Below are 22,204 nucleotides of genomic sequence, written 5' to 3'. Positions count from 1 at the left end.
GCGTGGGGATGAGCTGCCTGCTGTGGTTAACTCACAACATTATGGGAGCAAAATGTTCCACTGTTAGCTACACAGTCACTTTTCAGATTTAACAGCCCAGAGCTCTTGAACTTCACTTAACCTGGATAATGAACTTAATTTTTGGACCAATGGCTCCCAAATACTTTGCACCAAAATGATTCTTAAACTTTAATATGTTTTCATGTGTCATTGTTCAACTTTACAGTGAAACTGAAGTCTATGAAACGTAAATAGAATCTAAGCATTTTAGTGCTCTAAATAGTTCTGTAGGGCAGCCACAAGCTAGTGACCATGGCTTTACAAATCAAGTATTAGAATCACAGTTCTAGACCAAACTAGATTTTTTGTCGTATTAGGCTTTAATGACTCCCATATGAGACCTGGAGTCCACTTTTTAAACTGCATCATTTAATCAATGTATAAATCTTCACTGATAAAATTTTAAATCTTCTACATACAACTTCTACATACAACTTAGGTAATGTCACACATACAGTTTTTCTGGTTGAAAAGCGAGGCCCAAACATATTTTAGTTTTAGAGCAAGAGCTATGAGTTTCTTAACACTCCACTTCTATTCAACATTATCATATATAAACTTGTGCTTAAGTTAAAGTGAATAATTCCGCCTATCCCATGGAAGGCTAGAAAAACAGCTTGTGTTCTCTCCACCCACACAATCTTTAGCTATGGAAGTGATGGACAGAATATGGTCCAAAATAAGGAAATGAAAACAAACAAGCTGTACTTGCAGTAATAAATACTATACTACAAGACTTTGTCTAAATTATTTGCATTTAGGTTAAAGAAAAAAATGAAAAGTCACCATTAAAGTGATATATTTCTCTCCCCACTAACATTGAATCACCTCAAAAAACTCACTTCAACAATTAAACAAGACATAAGTTAGTGCAAAAATAATGTAGCAAAATAATCTGTGCTTCTCACATGCACACAAGCACTTTTCACTGAAAGATTCATATCAAACAGTGCGTAACCAGGGACAAAGAAGTAGCAGGGACCACACGTGATCTGGAATGGGAAATGCATTCTTAAGGAGCTTTACTTAGTGTCATTAAATGAAGCATGATGTCCAGATGCATCTTTCAGTTCATGTTCCCGGTGAGCCAGACTTTGATTTGTCCAGCAGAAGGTAACTCTTTTCCTTGCCTGCCTTTCATGATTCTCTCAGCTACAGGTTCAGGAATTGCTATAACTTGTTCTTTGGGATACATGCTTTCCTGCTGCTGTAGGCAGCACAGTTTGATCACAGAACTGCAGAGGTAACACGAAGTAGAAGCAAGATGAGATGGAGATGAGAGGTTTAGGTGGGGTTTTTTTAACCAAAATTTAACTAGCAAATGCAAAGGTGGCTGGATACGCCAGGACACTCTTAGCCTTTCCATTTCCTAGAGACAAGTGTTCAGTACACCACAGAAACACTCTAGTATGGAACAGAGCTGACACTTGCAAAGACCAAACTTGAAGGAAGGTACAAGAAAACTATCGAAGGTTGCAAGGTCAGGTCGTTGGTGGATTCTGGTTAGCTTTTGCTCGTGATCTGGTCCCTTCTGTCTCAATGCTCGTGCCAGTCCAATGTGACTGTGAAGTTGCTAAACTAGGCAATATATGAGAGATTTGTAATTAGCTGCACAACTGGGTTGAGTTCTGTTCTGCAGTACGCATTTCACCCATTCCAGAAATTCCAGTTGTCCTAGTTCAGGGTATTTCTCAATGTCCATCAGTAAATTCCCATGCATTTAGCATATGATGAAAAGTATTGAATATCACTGACTCTGGAATATTTGAAATGCTGATTTCAGTGCAGTCAGCAAGAGCAACAGTTACATTGCACAATATATCCATTAATTTCTTTTAATAATGTCAAATTTTCAGAATTTTTAGCCATGAGGGAAAAATGAGGGTTTGTATGTCCCTCTATTGTTTGCTTTGTTGTTGTTGAAACTAAAGGAAAAAAAGGGATGGTATTGTCATATTGATTTACAATAAAAGCACAGAGATGTTGGAATAAAGATTCTGTATCTTATTTTTTGGCAGTTGAGACCTAGATGAATTTTATTGCAGATGGGAGTAAGAAATGGTTATCTTGCCCCTTATTGCCTTTTAAAACACTTTTACCAGCTGAGTTTTTGCCTCCAGTCAGAAGGCAGAAACTGAGTTTTCAATTTGCAACAAATGAACAAACTAATCCTCCCCACAATCTGTCATAGGCTCTTCTTCAAGTGAAAGAGGAGTTTCATGGAAAAATACCCAAATGCATGCTGAAGTCAGTATCTGACAGTTAAAGAAGTTTGCAAACTTTATATGTGTGATGTACCTTAATCTGGCCGTTTGGAATGTAACCTACAGTGCTAACAGCATGCGTTTTAGTAGTTTCTGTTGGTGACATTCTTCTAAACAGGTGAGTGGCAAGTTCCTAAGATTGGTTGTTTCAGTATCGTATGAATTATATTTCTCCATCGTTTTAATTTCGTGGCCTATGAATCTGTTCCTGATCGCGTAACTCTGTCTTTTACCCTGCTACATAGCTTTCCCATCTGATGTCTCAGGCATGGTCTTGAACCTCTTTCTCGTAGGTCGGCTTCCATAAAGCTATGAGGAAGCAACTGAATAACCAGAACATACATTTACTACGTGGGCACCTGTTCAGTAGAGAAATGTGTCAGGCCTAATCCAGGGCAAAAATATCTTGCTAGAGGGGACAGAAAGAATTTCTTACTACAGCTGGAATTAAAATGTTGAGCTCATTAAAAACCACCACTACCAACAACCAACCAACCAAACAAATGAAACAACATAAAGGGAGCTGGAACAAATGGATTTCTGGAAAATAAGTGGCAGAATTAGGGAGCCGACCAAAATGCTGTCTAGGGACAGCTTGCTTATACATGGAATATGCATTAATCCAAACTCAGCAGTGACAGGCAGCAGGAAAAAAAGTTCTTTACATTTTTGACACTCATTTCACACGGAGCACTTAGAAACTGTCTATTTTCATTTTCTGTCATCTACAAATAACTTTGATTTATTCATCCATTATCCACCTTAACTGACAGTCTCTCTTACTAGTAACCATGAATTCGAATGCATTATGATGTTGCCAGCTGTCTAATGTGAGCGATGTGCCCTTGCTGAAGCTCATAAGGCCTAATTCGTGAGTGGTGTGAAGCCACACTGAACCCAGGAAAGAAACTTTATTTCTTGCAGAATACCTTCCTATTATTTGCTAATACCCTTTTAAAGTGTGTTGATTCTTCCACATTTCTTCTTGGATTTTTGATATATTAATAGACAGGATAAAAAGATTTTAAAGGTTATTACTCAAGAGCAAGTACCAGAGCTATGTCAAGCAGACCTGGCTAGTCCCTGCTTGTGCAGTATTTCCAGTTCTTTCCAAGGAGCACTGCCATGTAGAGGAAAGAAATAAATGGAACACAACAGAAAATAGAATAGTCCAGTTGGAAGCAATTTCCAGTGATTTTCTGATCCAACTGCCTGACCAGTCCAGGGCTGACCAGAAGTTAAAGCCTGTCAATAAGGGCATTTTCCAAATAAATGCCTCTGAAACACTGACAGGCTTGGGGCATTGGCCCAGCTGACCCTCTAGTAAGCCTGTTTGACCACTCATGAAACAGTGAGCCAGGAAAAGCCAGGAAAAGGGGGAAGAAGCAGCACAGGTGGGGACAGCAACACCACCCGAACTGTTAGTAACAGCCAGACACACTCTGCAGTTTTCAGGACTTTATTGTCTTGTACTGTCTGACAATCATGCCTAGAGGTCTGGGAGCCCTTGCTGGCCGGCACAAGCCCCAGCTGCTGGCCCAGCCCTGGTTTTGGCAGAGTCTGGGCCATTCTAGTGCTGCTGGTGGGGTGGCCTCTTGGCGGCTGGAGAAGACTCCTCAGGGCTGCCGGCCCTCCTCCGCGGGGCTCACTGTGGCTCCCCCCGGGGAGGGTTCCCTGCCCCGGCTGGCAGAAGATGGACCTGGTGCAGCCTCCTCCTGGGGCTCTTGCTACTCCCAGGGGATGGGAAGCAGGGCAGAGGGAGGGCTGCTGGGACCCCCAAGCAGGACAGCTGCTGAGGTGCTGGGCCAGTCACCCACGTTGTCTCCTTCAGGGCTGCTAGAGAGGGCTGGGCCAAGCGTGGGAGACCATCCTTGGGAGGCAGCAGGCACCATCTCCACAAGCTGGAGATGCTGCTGGGCTGGGCTCAGCTGGATGGCCAGGAGCTCCTTCTGCCTGGTCGCCAATGACTGGTGATGCTGCAGGTGGAGGGATGACAGGCTCATCAAAGCCCTCATCTCCCCACAGTGAATGTGTGATGGAGAGGACCCTCCCCTTGCAGAGAGGGCACTCAGGCTTAGTCTCTGCCCACTGCAGGATGCACATGAAGCAGAATTGGTGGAGGCATGGCATCACATAGGCAACATCGTCCCAGCTGTCCAGGCAGATGGGACAGCTGTCTTCCAGCTCCATGGCCATGCTGTTCATTTGCTGCGGTGGGCTGGGGGGAGCTGGGGGTGTGGAGCTGCCCCCTCGCACTGGTGCTTCATCAACTGATGATGTGCTGGAAAAAGAGAGGCCACGGTTACTGGCTGGCCCGGGAAGGGGTGGTAGAAATGCCCAGGTGCCTCCAGAAGAAAACTCTCCCAGCTCCCCAGGGTGAGGTGTCCCTGCCCAGCTCACCTCTGCTGCTGCGAGCTGTCTCCTGGGTGCCCCGGCTGCCTGAACCTGGCAGGGCCACGGAAAATCCTCCAGTGGCTCTGGGCTTGTGCGCTGAGAGCTGCAAAAACGACTCCCTGAGCACAGCACCAGCACCAAGTCCTCATTCAACACTCCAAACCTCATAAACTTGCAAGTGGAAGGGTGGGGAGAGGAGAGAGAGAAAAAAGGGAGAAGAGAGGGAGAGTCTATTACTAAGGGCATTGTTCAAATGCTTCTGAAACACTGTCAGTTATCAACCACCTTTCTAGGAAGCCTGTTGCAGTGTTTGACTTCATTAGGAAGGATGAAATATATTCGCTATAGTACTACTGGCAGACGCTTTTTAGTCCCAATAAAAATGGAGTGAATGTGTCACTTCCCATGCTACCTGTCTCTTAAGCGGAGATAATGAGTTGTGCTGGAGACAACTTTCATCTTAGAGGTTGGTGTAAACAAAATGCCTTTTAAGGGGTTTACATTTTCCAGATACTGATGCTTCTTATAGGAAGAGCAAGCTATCAACAACCCTGAAGAATACACTAGTAATGTCCTCTCAAACAAAGACTGAATTTACCTATTTCCCATCTTGCCATAACTGTGTGCCAGCTCTTCATCTCCCAGGACATACTGAATGCTGTACACCTTGGTAGGCTGAACTTAGCACACGGGATGCGTTCTTAGCAAGATTTAAAGTTGATTCTGTAGTGCAGAGAGTGTGAATTCTGACTACAATTTGTAGAACTCACAGAAAACCCAAGCCAGTCATATCAGCTGTGTCAAAACTCTGTGTGTGTTGTGTGAGGGGGCAAATTATCCTGCACCACATGTAGCCATTGCATTTGTGCCATGTGGTGCTTAACACATTCTTCCCTGCTGGGACCTTGATATCATGCTTTTTCCGTGTTGTAATCTGTCCTACTCCACTGCTCACAGCATGCAGAAAACTGGCATTAATACACACTCATGTCTGCAGTCTTAGTGGAAATACCAAAAAATCTGGACACGAAAACTAAACTCCTGTAAGTATCAAAAAATACTTAGTAAGGTGCAATTCTCCATTGACAGAAGGAATAGATAACCTGATACCTATTTGTTCCCCTTTTGTTAATATTTGTTACCATTGTTAATTCTCTGTTTTTTGAAGGGAACAGAGGTACTTTCTTACTATCAGAATTGTATTCCCTAGAACAGGACTATCATATGAGCTGGCTAGTATACAGTAATTTGTGCTGAGTTTAACCTTTGCAAGGGCTTAAGGAAGAACTACAATCTCCAGATCTGTCATCTTGACCCTTTACAATCACAGTTAAAATTTTTTTGATACCATAAATTAATAGGATGGGACTATATGGTAATATATCCACACTTCTCAAGTGGAAGAACTTGCAAGACATGGAGTGGGGGAGCAAAGTCGCTCCCACTGCAAGTGAAGATCAGCTTCATGACCACTTGAGGAACCTGACCATACATAAGTCTATGAGACTTGATGAGATCCATCGCAGACTCCCAAGGGAATTGGCTGATGTAGCTGTCAAGCCACCCTCCATGACATTTGAGAAGTAATGACAGTCAGGTGAAGTCCTGGGGACTAGAAAAAGGGAAACATTGCACCCATTTTTAGAAAGGGTAGAGAGGAGGACCCCAGGAACTACCAACCTGTCAGCCTCACCTCTGTGGCTGGAAAGATCATGGAACAGATCCTCCTAGAAGCTATGCTAAGGCACAGGGAGAACAGGGACATGATTCGAGACAGCCAGCATGGCTGCACCAAGGGGAAGTCCTGCCTGACCAACAGAGTGGACTTCTATGACGGAGTTACTACACCAGTGGACAAAGGAAGGGCTACAGATGTCGTCTGTTTGCATTTCTGATGACCCTTTGACACGGCCCCCACAACATCCTGCTCTTGAGGTATGGATTTGATTGGTGAACTGTTCAGTGGATAAGAAACTCAGAGAGTAGTGGTCAATGGCTCAATGTCTGGACGGACACCGGCAACAAGTGGTGTCCCTCAGAGATCCATATTGGGATCAGTACTGTTTAGTACCTTCATCAGTGACACAGACAGTGGGATCCAGCGCACCCTCAGCAAATTTGCAGATGATACCAACTTGAGTGGTGCAGTTGACACAGCCGACTCTTAAACACATACATTTTTAGACCAGCTATGATATGAGACTGCACCCCTCAGTGCACAGCTCAGCGGAGGATAGCACTGTCATGGGAAATGAAGGTGCTCATCACCATCCTAGCTGACACCACAATGCCGCATTCCTAGTTGTCACTCTGAACTACTTACAAAAGTTCAGTCTCTCGTATTTTAACTCTATTTCTTCAAATCTTGAGCTGGCTGACCCTCAAAAGAAACATATTCCAGGATTCTGGAGAACAGAAATACCAAGGTAATAGAGGCCTGTCTCTCTAAAGGAGGTGATAAGCCAAACTATCAGTGGTTTTTACACCTAAGTAGATTAAGAACATTAAAAATGTATGTAAGTTTAATTTCATGAAACAAGTAACCTTTTGCTACTGAAAACTACTACTAAAATGACCCTCTCCTCCCCACACCTGTACAGTTAACTGTCTTGAGTAAAACCAAAGATGTGGGATTCACCACTGTGTACACATATTTCCTTATAGAAGTTTTATCTACATAGAAGTTTATCTTTATCTAGGACACATTAATAGTTTCTGAATTCAGTTCCCAGAAGCAGAATGCAGCAAAAAAATCTTACCTCAACTGGCTGTGTGCTCAGATTATGTTATTGTGAAGAGGTTTTAGAAACCACAGGAGAAGTGAGACTGACATACAGAAATGCAGTAATCAAAATAACATTAAATTATTTAAAATGCATGCAAATACAGTGCAAACAAATTGCACCAGCATGAAAACACCTGCTAAAAAAACTGTTGGACAAGAAATAAATTCTTCCAGGTGATCAGGCTGATTTACGAAAATAAAGTTTTAAGAGTTTTAGGAGACCATATGCATCCTATACATACATAACACATGGGTACATCATAGGCAAAGCTCGGTGCTTTGTTAGTGTCAGCTACCAAATTTTCTTCTGTAGGTTTTATTAGATCTAACAGCAGTAAGATTATGATTTTTTGCATGATTCTGATAGTCTTTGATAATTATCTTCTACAACTGTAAACACTAAGAAAGGACCTTGCAAATGACAGAATTATTCCCTGCTTGTTAGCCCACCTGTGGTGAGGAATGGCAAGCCTTGAAATCACATTAAAGGAAACTAACAAGAAAAATCTAAACACAGGGGAGGGATGAAGTAGGTATTAGAAATCTTGGGAATCTGCTACCTGTGGGTTGAGGGATGCTGGGTGCGGCTGGGGGGCTGTTGGCACGGGGAGGTGTTGTTGCTGGATTGGTTTGGGTTTTGCCTTGCTTTTGCTGCTCTCTAGATTTTATTCTAGGTTTACGTAAAATTCTGCTGCTAAGCCAGGATAAGTCTTCTGCCTCCAACACCCTTCAAAAGACCTATCTTGTCCCTCAATGTGTTGCTTTCAGCATCTACCTGCTGTTTTAGTGTGTTAATATGGTAAAACACAGATTATACTGATAGAGAGAAATACAGATGAAATGGGCATTATGGAATATGAATTTGATATTTAAGAGAAAACATTTTTGGCAAAAGCTAGAGCTAACAAGAGGAAAATTAGACTTCATCAGTAATTAGAAAAATCCTGGCAATGTTAGAGACATGAGAAATGGGAGGACTGTCCTTGAAGGGTGAAAATTATGCAGTGATGAGGTATTGGTCACCCAAACAAAAACTGAAATGGTAGGTACTATACACCATCTGCTAAAATATTTTTTCAAATCGGATGTTTCAGACAAGATGTACATGAAATCTTCAGCATGGTTAGCCTTCATAATTTCTGCTACACTGAAAGAGTGGGGAAAGTCCAGGTCTGTGGAAAAAAAACTTCAGTCAATACTTCTAAAAGGTCATCAGATCATACAGTCCAATGGATTACAAGTTTAACTTCAAAGTTAACTGAAAGTAGGCAACTAAATGATACAGTTTTCAAATAATGAAGACTTTCTCAACAATACAATTAATACTTAATATAGTAATATATTATATATGCTCTATATAGTTAACTATAATTGATACACTTATGTGGAAAAAACACCTTGTCAAGCACTATATTTTGCAGAATGAATAAAAAAAACCACAAGTAACTGCATGTGTAATAATTTAGCATCTACATGGCATCTAATATCATACTATGTCATACTGATCAGATATAAGAAAATGTAGTATCCATAAAGCATAGTATATGGTGTGAAGTTGGCCAACTGAAGGATCTCATAATTCAGTGTTAATGGGACTTTTTACTGAATATTACTCTGAAGTTTACTTTTTCTAATGAAGCCCTGAAAAGACCAGTATCTACTACAGACTGGTACCGATATTTTCACAGCCAATCAGATAAAAGCCTGGATTTCATGTAGTCAGATGCCGCATAATGTTTAGATACAAAGCATGTAGACCATATAGCAGTATGAGAATTGTGCTTGGGAGAGAAGAAATCAGAAAGGCTGTTTGAGTTAATCATGTAAGTATAAACTTTCTGTGTGACACTGCGTACAAAATTGTGGCAATTTAAGCAGCCTAGCAAAGGGAAAGCTGAGAGGAGTCCTGTTAGTATAGTACTGCATAATTTCGTTTTAAAAAGCACATAGAGTGTTGAATGAGGCTAAAAGTTTAATTAATTAACTCAAACAATGTTACAAATGTGGGGCAGAAAATATTCCAGGATATAGAGTGCAACTTCCCTTTTCTGAGGTGACTATGCAAGTTATAATGGGCTTATTTAAACTGTCCATGAGTTAATGTTTATGTTTTTTGGACAATTTACTTTATCCTTTAGGTATTTTGTAGTGAATGTATTTACTTTGCTGTAGTCACTTTAATCTGGTGTAGCTGTTTTTTAGATGTGCTTAATTAGGAAGATTTTTTTCAAAAAGATATTATTTTAAAATTACCAAAAAAAAAAAAAAAAGGGTAGAGATAAAGGGTAGAGATAGAGAATGGTTCTAGTGACTGAAATTAAATGCATTTTTTGGAAAATGGTTTAAATGTCAACTTGATAAAAGAATACAACTACTCAAACAGTTTAGTATATACCAAATGTGAGAAGAATGAGTAGAGAGTGAAAGATGCATTACATAAAAACACAGGGTCCAAATATTAATAGATTTACATTCCCTCAGAAGTCTGACAGTCTTGTCTCAGTCATAGTTGGAATATGGCTCTCTATTTATCTAGCAGTTGACCAGCAGCATCCCTGTAGTCCTTAGGAAAGTCTTGCCAAGCTAAAGGGACTTTGCCTTCTCCAATACATCCTTGTGTGTTTTGATAGTGCTGGAAAGTCTAAAGGAAAGCAATGAAAGTAAGTTATGCTGCCTGGATTCATGATAGTTTAACAGAGTGAAGTTTGGGGCTAGTTAAATTTTTCAGTTATTTTAATTTTGATGAGAGTGTGTAGAAAGAAATGTAATATTTTTTGTGTTAAAGGTGATTTAATTGATTTAAAATTTAATGGGAAATGCATCCACTTTTAATACTGGGAAGTCCAAATTCTGGCTGTTTTCTTCTTTATTTAAAACAGATAATTGAAAGTGACGGCACTCTGTGTTAAACCACTCTTCTACCAAAAAGTCTCTTGCAGTCAATATCACAAGTGCCATACTACTACTGATAGTAGATCATTGTAACTTTTTTTTCTGGTATCAATGTAAATTTGATTCAACAAAACTGTGTTTGAAACTGTTGTATGTTTTGTTTTTGTTGTGGTTGGGTTTTGTTTATTTGTTTGTGGTGGCAGTTTTTTTGTGTGGTGGGTTTTATTTTTTTTAACATTAGCAATTTAGCTACTTCTTGGTGAAGTAAAAAATGCATTCTCTGGAGTTTCAAATTACCTATTTTAGGTACATGACACTTAAGAGAATTCATAAGGTCTTGGTAGTGTATTTTTAAAATTCCAGGAAAATCTGGAAATTAAATTACTCACATTTTCCAAAGGAACATGTTACATTGCAGTTACACACACACACAAAATAAAAAAATTATACCCTTTTATTAATTTAATGAAGAATAAACCTTAATATATTTTAGGATTCTTGCCAGCAAAAGTATATAAAGTGATATTTTACAATTTTCTTGATACTTCCACGCATAGGAAGACAACTGTTTGTGGTAGGATGACTATGGATGCAATCCTGTGAATAGAAACCTTTTTTAAAAAATGTGGTTGCATCACTGTTATCTTGAAAGTAAATTAAGGGAGGGAGAAGCTACTTTTTTTTTCCTTTTTGTTATCTTCCAATGTATCTAATGACATGCTTTTCTAAATGACTGTTTATGAAGTATGGAGAGGACTAATCTGCTCTTTCTCAAGCGTGTGTTCCAAATTAGCCAGTAACAAGATGCAAAGCATACGGATGGGGGAGGGAGACAAGAGGCATACTTTCCTTTGAGAAGTATCTAAGATTAGAGTCATGAATTGGTTCCTCAGTACTGGAAAGGGCATAAAAGACTGTTTTAAACTGGGCATCTAACTTTGAAGCCACACAGCTAAATTTACAATAGAAATTTGTATTGCATACTGCCCTTAACGTATCTTCCATTACTGAAGCTCATTTACAGACTAAACTAACTTCTCAATAAGAACTGTAAGCTCTCTTTCTTAGTGTTAATCTCCTAATTGTGTTGTCAAAATGGGACAAAAGCATACGATGTTACATTCATGCAGTTGAGAATATACTGAAATAGCAAATAGAGCAGGTGTCAAATGTTCTGGTCTTTAGAATAATTAGCTGTCTGTCAAGAGAGTTGGCTACAGGAAACTGGCATCATTTACACTCTTAAGATTGTTGAAAAAAAAAAATCTGAATCTGACTTGCAAAATGATTGGTGAACACAAATCTTAAAATTTCTGCAACTAAGATATCTGAGATGAGATGAGATAAAACTCACTCTTTAGCGCTCCAGCTTTGTTTTAAAACCTCAGAACTCTGTTTCCGGGTTTCTTATTTTTCCATGCTTTGCCTTTTATCTACAGATAATTACTTTTCCAAAGAAATGAACTATATTCTCCTTTATGGTTCTAGTCTCCTCATTTTGTCAAAGTCTTTGTCCTCTAAATTAATCTGGGCCTGTTTCTCTAATTTGTTGTCTTGGTATTCAGGCTGTTAGTACAAGCTATGCAAGGATAAAACAAAACTTAGCTCCATATTTTTCCCCACCTCTTTTCTCTAACCATTTGTAGTAGGATTGCCATTCTGCCTGTCATTCGGGCCTGTACTCCTACTATAATTTTCAGTTTGCATCATTTGAACATGATGTTCCATCTGTATGACTAAAAGTCTTGTTCTGGCTGTCATCTCACGTGTCAGTGATGACCACTCCTTGTCTAGTGCTTTGAAATGCAGTACATATATGGATTGCTAATAGAAAGAGAAGTGTCTCTCAGTGTTTCACTGATTCCACATTCTCTATTATATCAAATATAGCTTCTGTGATCTTACTTTCTAAGACTCTTGCAGCCACTCTTCCTTACAATCAAGAGACTGCTGTCTGGCCTGCGGAACAAACCTTCATAGACAAGCATACTTAACAACAGGATAAGTTTTTGCATCTTGCTCTATTTCCTCTTTGGAAAAATAAATAATGTATCTGTAAAACGTCCTTTCCCTGCCTCATTCATATCTCTGTTTTTTAGTAAATAGCTATGTCACATGAGTAATGAATCCACCTGTCAAGCTTACTAATACTTCTTCTGTGCAATCTCCCATAGATAATTCCTGTCTCTTTTGTATTGATTGTAATATTTTGCTAATAAGAAACTTTAATTCATGTGTTCATCCCAAACTTGCAGAACACAGTCCTGATCCATTAATAAATCCCTTATATGTCACTATAATAACATAAAACCCAGTAACAATTGTAAACAGTAGCAGAATTGTTTTACAATTAGGATGATCTTGAATGACACTCCAGTAACTGGATGTTAATCAACAGATTAGGGAGAAAAAAAAAAGACATTTTGTAAGTTGTTGAAATTCGAGAATATTACACAGAGGTTGTGTTCCTTCTGCCTTTGGCATTACCTGGCTAAAAAGAAGTTTCAATGACAGCACTGTTTTAATAAAATACCTGAGCTGTAACAAAACAAAAAGTTATTTTATAAAGCAGTGAATTAGACTATGATGACAAAGACCATCTGCTGCATGAGCTGGTGTCCATCCTGATCCCCAGCACATTCTAAGTGGCCTGAATTATCCTCGTGTGTTCGAGTATTAATTTTGTTTGACTGATAGTTAAGACCACTTCTGTTTGGCGAGAGACCTTCACGAGTTTCTTGAGCAGTGATTTAAGATAAGTTTTGCTACACTGTTTACAAACTGGAATCACAGTACTAGCTGTTGAAGCATAGCTGTCACTGGCAAGATCCAGTATGCAGCACGGAAGGAGGTTTTGAACAAATAAACCATTTGGAAATCTGTCTTCTTTTAAAACTGGATTGTGATGTCCAAAGGTGACTCTTAAGCCTGAAAATTTTATAAAGGCTTCACCCAAGGCAGCATACTCTGCCCTTCTGCTTTTACTCTAGTCATTCCATCTCTAGCTGCTTCTACAAATTTTCTCAGGCTGGGAAGATGGATATTGGATGTTTTCTACTGTCACATTTACATATATTTTCCACTATTGAAAGTCTCTTTAAGTTCTGTGCCAATGGAAATCAGTGGAGAACATCTCTTGGTTTTAACTGCTGGTCTGGAAAGCTCTGTCATGGTAGTCTTACAAGTCCTTTCTCTTATTCTGTGTGTTCTATTATCTTCTGCTCTTACTCTGTACTTTCTAGGCTAAGGTAAGTATTATCACATTTCCTTTGTTCAGTTTTCTTAGCTGTAGCTGGGAAGTTGGTACTAAGACTTTCTAAAAAAATTTACATTTTACATATATTGAAAAAAAATTTGTGTATTTGCACATATCTAAAAATATAAACATGTTTTCTTTCTAGGCAAGTAGAACATCTAAGAGAAGAAAGCTGTTCATGTTTTTGTGTATGCATTTTGAAAAAAAATCCAAGGCCCAAAGGTTAGGTTTCTTAGATTGTTAAAAATATATATCTATCATAGATAGGATGCTTGAATTAGCAAGCACAGGTTTTCAATTTTAAAATGTCAATGACAAGTTAAAAACAGAGGATCTGGTCAAAAAGATGTACGACTATTTTTCTCTGAATGAAAAACACATATGCAATCTGTGAAATGTTCTACTGTAGGCTGAAGGGGAAAGGGGTGTAACTAGCATTTCCTTTTCAGTCTGAAAATTTACAGGAATGCAAAAGCACATCTGTATGGAATTAGCATGGCTTCTTTCCCCAATACATTCAGATTCATGTGACTGCAAATCTAGAGTCTATAATCTTCAGTCTGGACTTGTTTTACTTAATAAAAATATCAGGACTGATTGTACCTTAGCGTCTAATATTTAAAAAGACTATAATTATATTTTTAAGAAAATAAAAATAAAAGCAGACAGTTTCATAGTATTGTTGAGCACTTTCATCTTCAGATATCCATTTAAGATGCTGTGTGTAGCAGGCTATATACCAAACTGATATTTGCAGGCACTACAGCTGGATTTGAGACCATCAGTATACTCAGACAAATCCTTCTTATTGGAAAGCCACATTACAAACTTTTCTGCTGACTGTCAGTTTTCTTATGGAATTTACACTGATGTATGACCTATTCTGTTTTTCTTTCATTAGTCTATACAAAAGCCATGCTGTATGTAACATGGTCTAATTACAATATGCTGGCATAATGCTGCTGAAGTAAGTTAATACAAAGTTAGAATTGCTCTTAGTATATGTAATGTCATCACAGATTTTTTAAGCATTCCATAATGGCAACATATATATAAAATATTCTATATAATATTATATTATATATTAGAGTTTTATAATGTAACATATAATAGACATTTATTTCTCCATTTGTTTGGAGCATAGACCTTTTTAAAAATCTCCTGAGTAATGATCAGACTTTTATATATCAAGATAATGCTGATTTGAACCATACATATAGTTGGCATGCATTTCAATTTGCAGCTGAGTGAAAATTACCAGCTTTGCATTTCATAGATATGTGTTCATATAAAGAAACAGCCATGATAGTAATTTAGCAACAGAACACATGCATGTGTCTTACAGTGTGAAATGAATCAAAGTCTACCCGTATTTATATTTCATAAACCTATTTTAATTTCATAAAAATAAAGCTTGGTTCTAGTATGCAAAAAAAATCTTAATTCACATCGATCGGATAGAAAGAACACAAACAAACACTGCTGTCAAGATTGCTTTACTTTCGTGACTCCATAGATGAAGTGAAACTTTATAAAAAAGAGAGAGACCATAGGCTTTAAGCATTGATGCAGCCAGAATAGCAGTCAGTACAAAATTGCATCATTTACATAAATGGTGCAATTCAGGTGAACTGACACTTGGCTGCAACTCTTAAATACTCTCTCAGTTTGTCCTTGCCATCTTTAGTCAAAACTTTATCTTCATGTGGACATGTGGAAGCATTGAAATGTAGTACGGATCACTTTAAACGTGATCTCCAGTTTTTCAGATTCCTAATTTGTGGTGCAACGCCTATGTGCTTGTAGCAGCAACTCCTAGAACTTCACCACTGCTTTGAACAAAGAAAACTTGTCTCAGTGAATGAACTGTGGAGATGTTCATATACTGCATAATATATTTTAAGCATACTTTTAGGTGAACAGCTAGAGGAATGTGTATTTGAATATGTCAGCTCAGTGAGACCAAGGATATTTGAATCGTCTATTTTTAAAGATTTTGTTAAAGAGAAGCTGAGTCAGAAAATAATGCTTAAAGGAACCTATAAAAGAACAACTTTTAAATCATACATCTATAAAATTACTAATGTATTTAGATAATTAAAACCATGTAGTCCAGAGCTTACTGACAGACAAAACTTCTCTTGAATAACTAAGCCCTTTTACGTGCTTCACCTACACATTCCCCTGGATAGACAGCGAAGACAAATCAAAATAATTATAACTACAGACATCTTCCTGTAATCTGTGAAGTACTGCAGCATCTAAATGGGTTTTTTTCATAGACAAAACAGAATATGCAAGAATCTCTGTTGTGTTTTGTATTTAACCTGATTCATTTTAATATAGGGACTGAGGTGTTTTAGCGCTGTGAAAGGATGACTTCAAACTCCTCTTTCATTTAAGACATACATACAGTAAGAGGGCTACTCATGTCCTGAGGTACATCTGCACTGCTCTGCACTGGTGAGGCCTCACCTGGAGCACTGTGTGCAGTTCTGGACAACACAGGATAAAAAGGATACAAAGCTACTGGAGAGTGTCCAGAAGAGGGATACAAAGTTGGTGAAGGGTTTGGAGAGGAAGCCGTATGAGGAGCAGCTAAAGTCACTTGGTTTGTTCAGCCTGGAGAAGAGGAGATTGAGGGGACACCTCATGGTGGCTACAGCTTCCTCACAAGGGGAGGAGGAGGGGCAGATATTCATCTCTTCTCTCTGGTGACCAATGACGGAACCTGAGGGAATGTCAGGAAGATGTGCCAGGGGAGGTTTAGGTTGGACATTAGGAAAAGGTTCTTCACCCAGAGGGTGGTGGAGCACTGGAACAGGCTCCCAGGGAGGTGTCATGGCCCCAAGCCTGACAGTGTTCAAGAAGAGACTGGACAATGCCTTCAGACACATGGTGTGAACTGTGGGGTTGTCCTGTGCAGGGACAGGAGTTGGACTTGATGATCCTTGTGGGTCCTTTCCAACCCAGGATATTCTATCATTCTATAGATCCAACTTGCATTGCTAATTCTTGCACATAAAATCTGGTTAATCTTTTCTGCATCTACTAAAAAAAAAAAAAAAAGACATAGTGTGAGTGCTTAATATATGTATTTTTTATCCTCCCTTGACTCCTTCCTTCTGATGACAGATTTTGGAGCTTAAAGTAGAATTCCACTTCTAGTACCTGAGATGTTTAATTAGGAACATTTCATTTTGTTTATTCTCACTTAAAAGAAAAATCAGTACAGACGAGTATACCTACCTCTCCCATTCTTAAAAAAAAAAAAAAAACAAACACAACAAAAAAACCCCAAACCAAAAACAAAACAACAACAAAAACACATAAAAAACCAAACCAAACCAAACAAACAAAAAAACAACTTTCAAATAATGTGAGGTTTTACAGACAAAATAGTCAAATCAGTCCTGGAAGGATGTGCTGAGATATTCTGCTATGTTTACATTTTTGTGTGTATCATAAAGGTGAAGTAGCATAAAGCTAAAGAATCAGACATTCAAAACTAGGTTACATTCCTGTAGCTGAAGATTTTTAGCACTGAAAGATTTTTTTTTTGTTTAATTGCATGGAACTCTTATGTTGTGTTACGGTATTGTGGTAGCTTTTTTGCCTTTTTTCAAATTGTTGTCTGAAGTCTTATGTATTTCCTGGTTTTATTTTATAAGCTCCACTTAATGGTTTCATTTCTTCTTTTCAACAAGCCTCAGTTATTGTATACTTTTTTTTTCTCATCTTCAGTGAAAGCACTACTTTGAAACCACTGCTAAAGTAATTTTGAATTTTAGAAGTAATAAACTTGCAATTCTGTGGGATGATTTTTCTATCTGTAGTAAATGTAAGGGACTTTATGTTGAGGTTCTAACTGCAGAGAAACTATAAATAAATTAGTCAAAAATATGAATCGGAATTTCTTCTTAAATGGTTGTAATATTCTTTTATGCATTGAAATTTTACAGATGAGCACAGACATGGAAGAGATCAGAACTATTTACTTATTTTTTTAAATTTAGAATAAATTTAGAGTTGGAATGAATTAGTTTTCTCTCTTTTTGCTTATTAGTTTTTATTTTTTTTCTACTAAATTAGAGGCATATAACAAACGAGTGCATATATTTAAATATAGGAAAAAGGAAGATAGAACAACTAATCTAATTTCCTGTCCTCAAATAATGCTGAAAAGAAATGATTGAAGTTTCCATGTGAAAACAAAAACATTGAAAACAATCAAGTGAGACTTGTCAAAAGCAAGGAAGACACGGTCAGATAACAGGACAGATGGATAGAACAAAAACAAATAGATATTGTCTACCTCATTTTAGTAATGGTTTCAAAACAGTCTCAACTGACATTCTCCAAAACAAGCAAGAAATCACAGCCCAGATTAAATTACTCTGTGAATATATAATTGATTAAAGAAAACATACTGGAGCAGTTATCAATAGCATATTGCCAAAGAGGAGGCAAGTACTATGTGTCAGTTTCAGATAGGCTTGGACACATCATTTTTTAATATGTTCTTTTAAAGAGCAGATGATTGAAAATTTATTCCATTTGCAGATTAATGCCAACCTGGAGGGAGCACAACTACAGTGAAAGACAGGATTAGAATTTAAAATGGTCTGATAAATTAGATAAATGGAAAAAAGAAAAATGAAAATGTTAAAAAAAAAAAAAAAAGAAAAACTATGTAGCTCAATAAATTGTGTTTTCACTGTTTAGGTAACACTCTTGCAGAAAAAGATTGGAGTTTTATAGGATGCTGTAAGCTGAAGTGAGTAATAACATCAGTACTGTTTTGAAAAATAAAAGCACCCTGTAGTCTGTAAACATTATTGATTTTAGGCTGTAAAATCAATGAATTACTCCCTCTTCTCTGATCAGCCTGGGCACCATCTCAGCTAGAGAACTGTCTTGAGCTTAAAGTACCCCACTGAAGAAGGATGTTGACTCTGTAGAACAAATCGAAACAACAACTGAAGATCTGGAAAGCCTGAAAAAAGACATACACTGGTTTAGTCAAAGAACAAAAAGAACAAAAAAAGGACAGAAAGATATTCTTCAAGCATGAAGCATGTAAGAAGATGCTGGAAATAACAAGTGAATTGGGAAGATGTGTTTAAAATGCAGAAAGCAATATTCCTATAGGATGTTTGGGAAAGTCTATGGGTAGATCAACAGCATCTGTAGCAGATCACCTGCAGCCCTACAGAATTCCGGTACTTGAGGCACAGGTTAAATGGTCAGTTTCTAGGATACAGGTTGTAGTTGTTTGGTTGGTTTCGGGGCTTGTGTTGTTTTTTGTGGCTTTTTTTTTTTTCTTTGTTTTGGTTGTTTGTTTGTTGATTTACAGCAGAAAGGATTAACCAGATGACTTTCCAAGGTCTTTTCCAGAAACACTTTTAAAATATTTCTCTGGTAAAGATATTAGAGAAAGACACCAAACAAAGATTTGGCCCTGAGTGAAAAGGTGAAGCTAGGAAGCATGCACTAGATCCAGTGGGGAAGAGAGAACAGCTGAACAGAGTCAGAGAGAGTGAGCTTCTGTAGTTAGAGTTATCTCTATCAGCTGTAATCTCAAACAGGTTTATACAAACAAATGCCAGAAAGGAGGAGACAGCAACGAGTTAAATGCAAAATTAGACCCATGAAATCAGTTTTTTATTCAGGTAGACATTACATCTTGAACATGTGCTTCTGAGGAGAGAGAGGATGTAGTAAAGAATGATATAGAAGTTACAAAACTGAGCAACAAAAAGTTTACACGAGTTGTGTTGGTTTAGGGCTTTTTCACAGATGAAGAGGAGGACTGGTTTAAGAGGACAAGTCCCAAACCTCTATTTTTACAATGTTTATTTTAACACAACAACTAAACATTCACAGGAAGATGTCAGAAAGAAAGGATGGCACGTTAGACTTGTTGAAGGGAAACAGTTTTTCAGGAATGAGTGGTATTTACAAATCTACAGCATACGGGCAGGAGTTCACTCAAATGCCTCCATTCTTATGGAGCTTGAGTTCCACTTTGGCCCATTTTCTATAGGATTTAGTACATGGAAGCCCAGCGTCTCTTCAGAATCCATAGGTATTTTGTAATTTGCTTTATTAAAAGTGGAACAGAAAGAGGAAAGATCAAACTGCACTTCACAGGCATTCCATTCAACATGTTTGTAACTTTATAATTTAACATTTTCCAGTATTTTCTACTTCTCAGTGTGCCCTGCCACATTTAAAAAAATGTTTGTCAAAAGGTGGCAGTAAGAAGTCAGGTGGGAGAATTTGCCCTCTTTTCAAAATAAAGTATGCTGGAATTATACTGAAAAGATACATATATTTAACAAGTAAGGATCTTGTTTTTATAGAACAAGTCAGCTGTGTAGGTGGAACTTGATATGTAAACAGAAAAAGCAAAATATTTACACATTCTTGAATGACTGGATTATTTTTAGTTTATTTTGGTCACTTCTAACAAATTTTTGTCACTTTAACAAATTTTATCTAGAATGAAACCAGACCATCTTTAAAGCATTATTCAAGCACTTTTTCTTCCATAGAAGAATCAGGAGGCATTACTCATGATGCTCAAAACCTGAATGCTTCCTGTTTTATTTGGTATGGCCAAACACTCAGATACCTCCCTTGCTACAAGTGCAACTGTGTGGGAGGACCAGCAAACTGCATCCTGTACCTGTATGTATCTGAGTGCTTAGAAATGTCAGCTGGTAACCGTACCATACCTGTTGTGATTTAACCCAGCAGGAAGCTGCACACCACACACAGTCATTCACTTGTTCCTCTCCCACACCTGCAGTGGAATGGGGGAGAGAATTGGGAGAAAAAAAAAAAAGGTAAACCTCATGGATTAAGATGAAGACAGTTTAATAAGACAAAAAGAAAAAAAAAATAGAACACATAAAACACGTGATGTACAATGCAATTGTTAATCACTTGTTGAACTGATGCCCAGCCTGTCCCCAGGCAGTGATCCCCCAGCTAACTTTTCCCTAGTTTATATGCTGAGCATGGCGTCACAAAGTATGGAAAATCCCTTTGGCCAGTTAGGCTCAGCTATCCTGGCTCTGCCCGGTCCCAGCCTCTTGTGTCTCTCCAGCCTCCTTGCTGAAATGTCCTGGACTTGGTATAAACAAGGCTTAGCAACAAACAAAACATCAATGAATTATCAACATTCTTCTCATACTAAATACAAAACACAGCACTACAGCAGCTACTAGGAAGAAAATTAACTCTGTCCCAGTCAAAACCAGGACACCACGGTGTGCTAAGGTCCTAAAACTGGTGTCTGGCACTTAATACTGAAAAGATAGGGCTGTGGTCCTGAAATGTGTGGAAGAACAAGTTCGCACATCTGCAATTGTATCATTCTTACAGTAGTGTCTTAGCCATGAAACAAGGCAAAAACAACGACAAACCTCAAAACTATCCTACTGAAAAACCCTTTGAAACAAGTATGTTCTTTTATACTAGGTATGAATTGCAATTTATGTGACTTACACTTTCAACTTACGGCCTTGGGCAAACAGATGAACCCAATCCTGTGGTCTCTTCCATTAACTTTAAGGGAAAACTTTCCATAGGACAGGATCAGTTTACAATAGATTAAACTCCCCTTGATGTTGTGGAAGGAAAACAAAAATGACGGCAGTTTGCATAGCAGCATTAAGAAGTGGGGGGGGGGGGGGGGGAGGAAGTTGTTTGTTTTTTTAATCCTGAGATTCTCTTGTCATTTGCACTTTTAATACCTGTACTGATCTAGGCATCCACCATTTTTTAATGATTCGGGGTAATGAATAGCTGAGAATGGTTAAAACTGACCATCAAATGTGGACATTGAGAGACATGATTTTCAGGACTAAAATAAACTATTTACATCCAAAAAGTCTAGTTTAACTGCATCCTGCTTTAGCAAAGTGGTAGCCCACATTTTTACTTTGTTTCCAAATGCCAAAATAGTAGAAGTGCCTTTACTTAAAAATAACTCCTACTCTTTTTTGGGAAGGAAAGACGTCAACCACATGGGAAAAGTGTGAATTCAAAAATTATCTGCATTACAAGTTTTTCTCTGGGAATATTTTCTGTATGTAAATGTACACTTACATGTTTCCTGAACATCCACTATATATAACATTTTGAACTATTTTTATCAGAATTGGTCAGACTTGAAGTTCAGCTAGAGCAAAACAGACATAATTCATCCTTCTGCATCAGTCATACAATGCCACTATATCATGGCATCCTCAGTGAAATAAACTATCCTATTTTGTAACAGCTAGGGAATAGCATAGGAGGGAGCCTCTGGGTTCACTGAATTCAAATGCTTTTTAGAAGTTGAGAGACTCACCCTACAACATCTTTCCTAGATAAATTTAGTTTCATCCCAAAAGTACTTATATTTGTAGGCTTTATTTTTTTCTAATGCAGAAATGTATTCCCATCTTATCTAATAAATTCTTCTAATTGTACTAATTTGAATGATCATCACTTTATACTTTTCTTATACTATATATTTTCCTTCACTATTTTTTTATGAGA

The 22,204-nt window shown here is 38.0% G+C and overlaps 1 long non-coding RNA gene across 1 annotated transcript; it reads right to left on the bottom strand.

Moving 5' to 3' along the window:
• Positions 1-3,789: 3,789 nt before the first annotated feature.
• LOC110359031 (uncharacterized) lies at positions 3,790-21,392 on the bottom strand. Its single transcript, XR_010468903.1, has 3 exons — positions 20,392-21,392; positions 4,725-4,889; positions 3,790-4,605 (listed from the first exon to the last, which is right to left on the bottom strand). It is a non-coding gene; the product is annotated as an uncharacterized LOC110359031 (long non-coding RNA).
• Between the last annotated feature and the right edge of the window lie 812 nt (positions 21,393-22,204).

This window comes from Columba livia, chromosome Z (assembly GCF_036013475.1).
Source record: "Columba livia isolate bColLiv1 breed racing homer chromosome Z, bColLiv1.pat.W.v2, whole genome shotgun sequence".
Taxonomy (NCBI): domain Eukaryota; kingdom Metazoa; phylum Chordata; class Aves; order Columbiformes; family Columbidae; genus Columba; species Columba livia.
The sequence above is the reverse complement of the archived record's forward strand: the minus strand, read 5'-3'. Positions and strand labels throughout refer to the sequence as shown.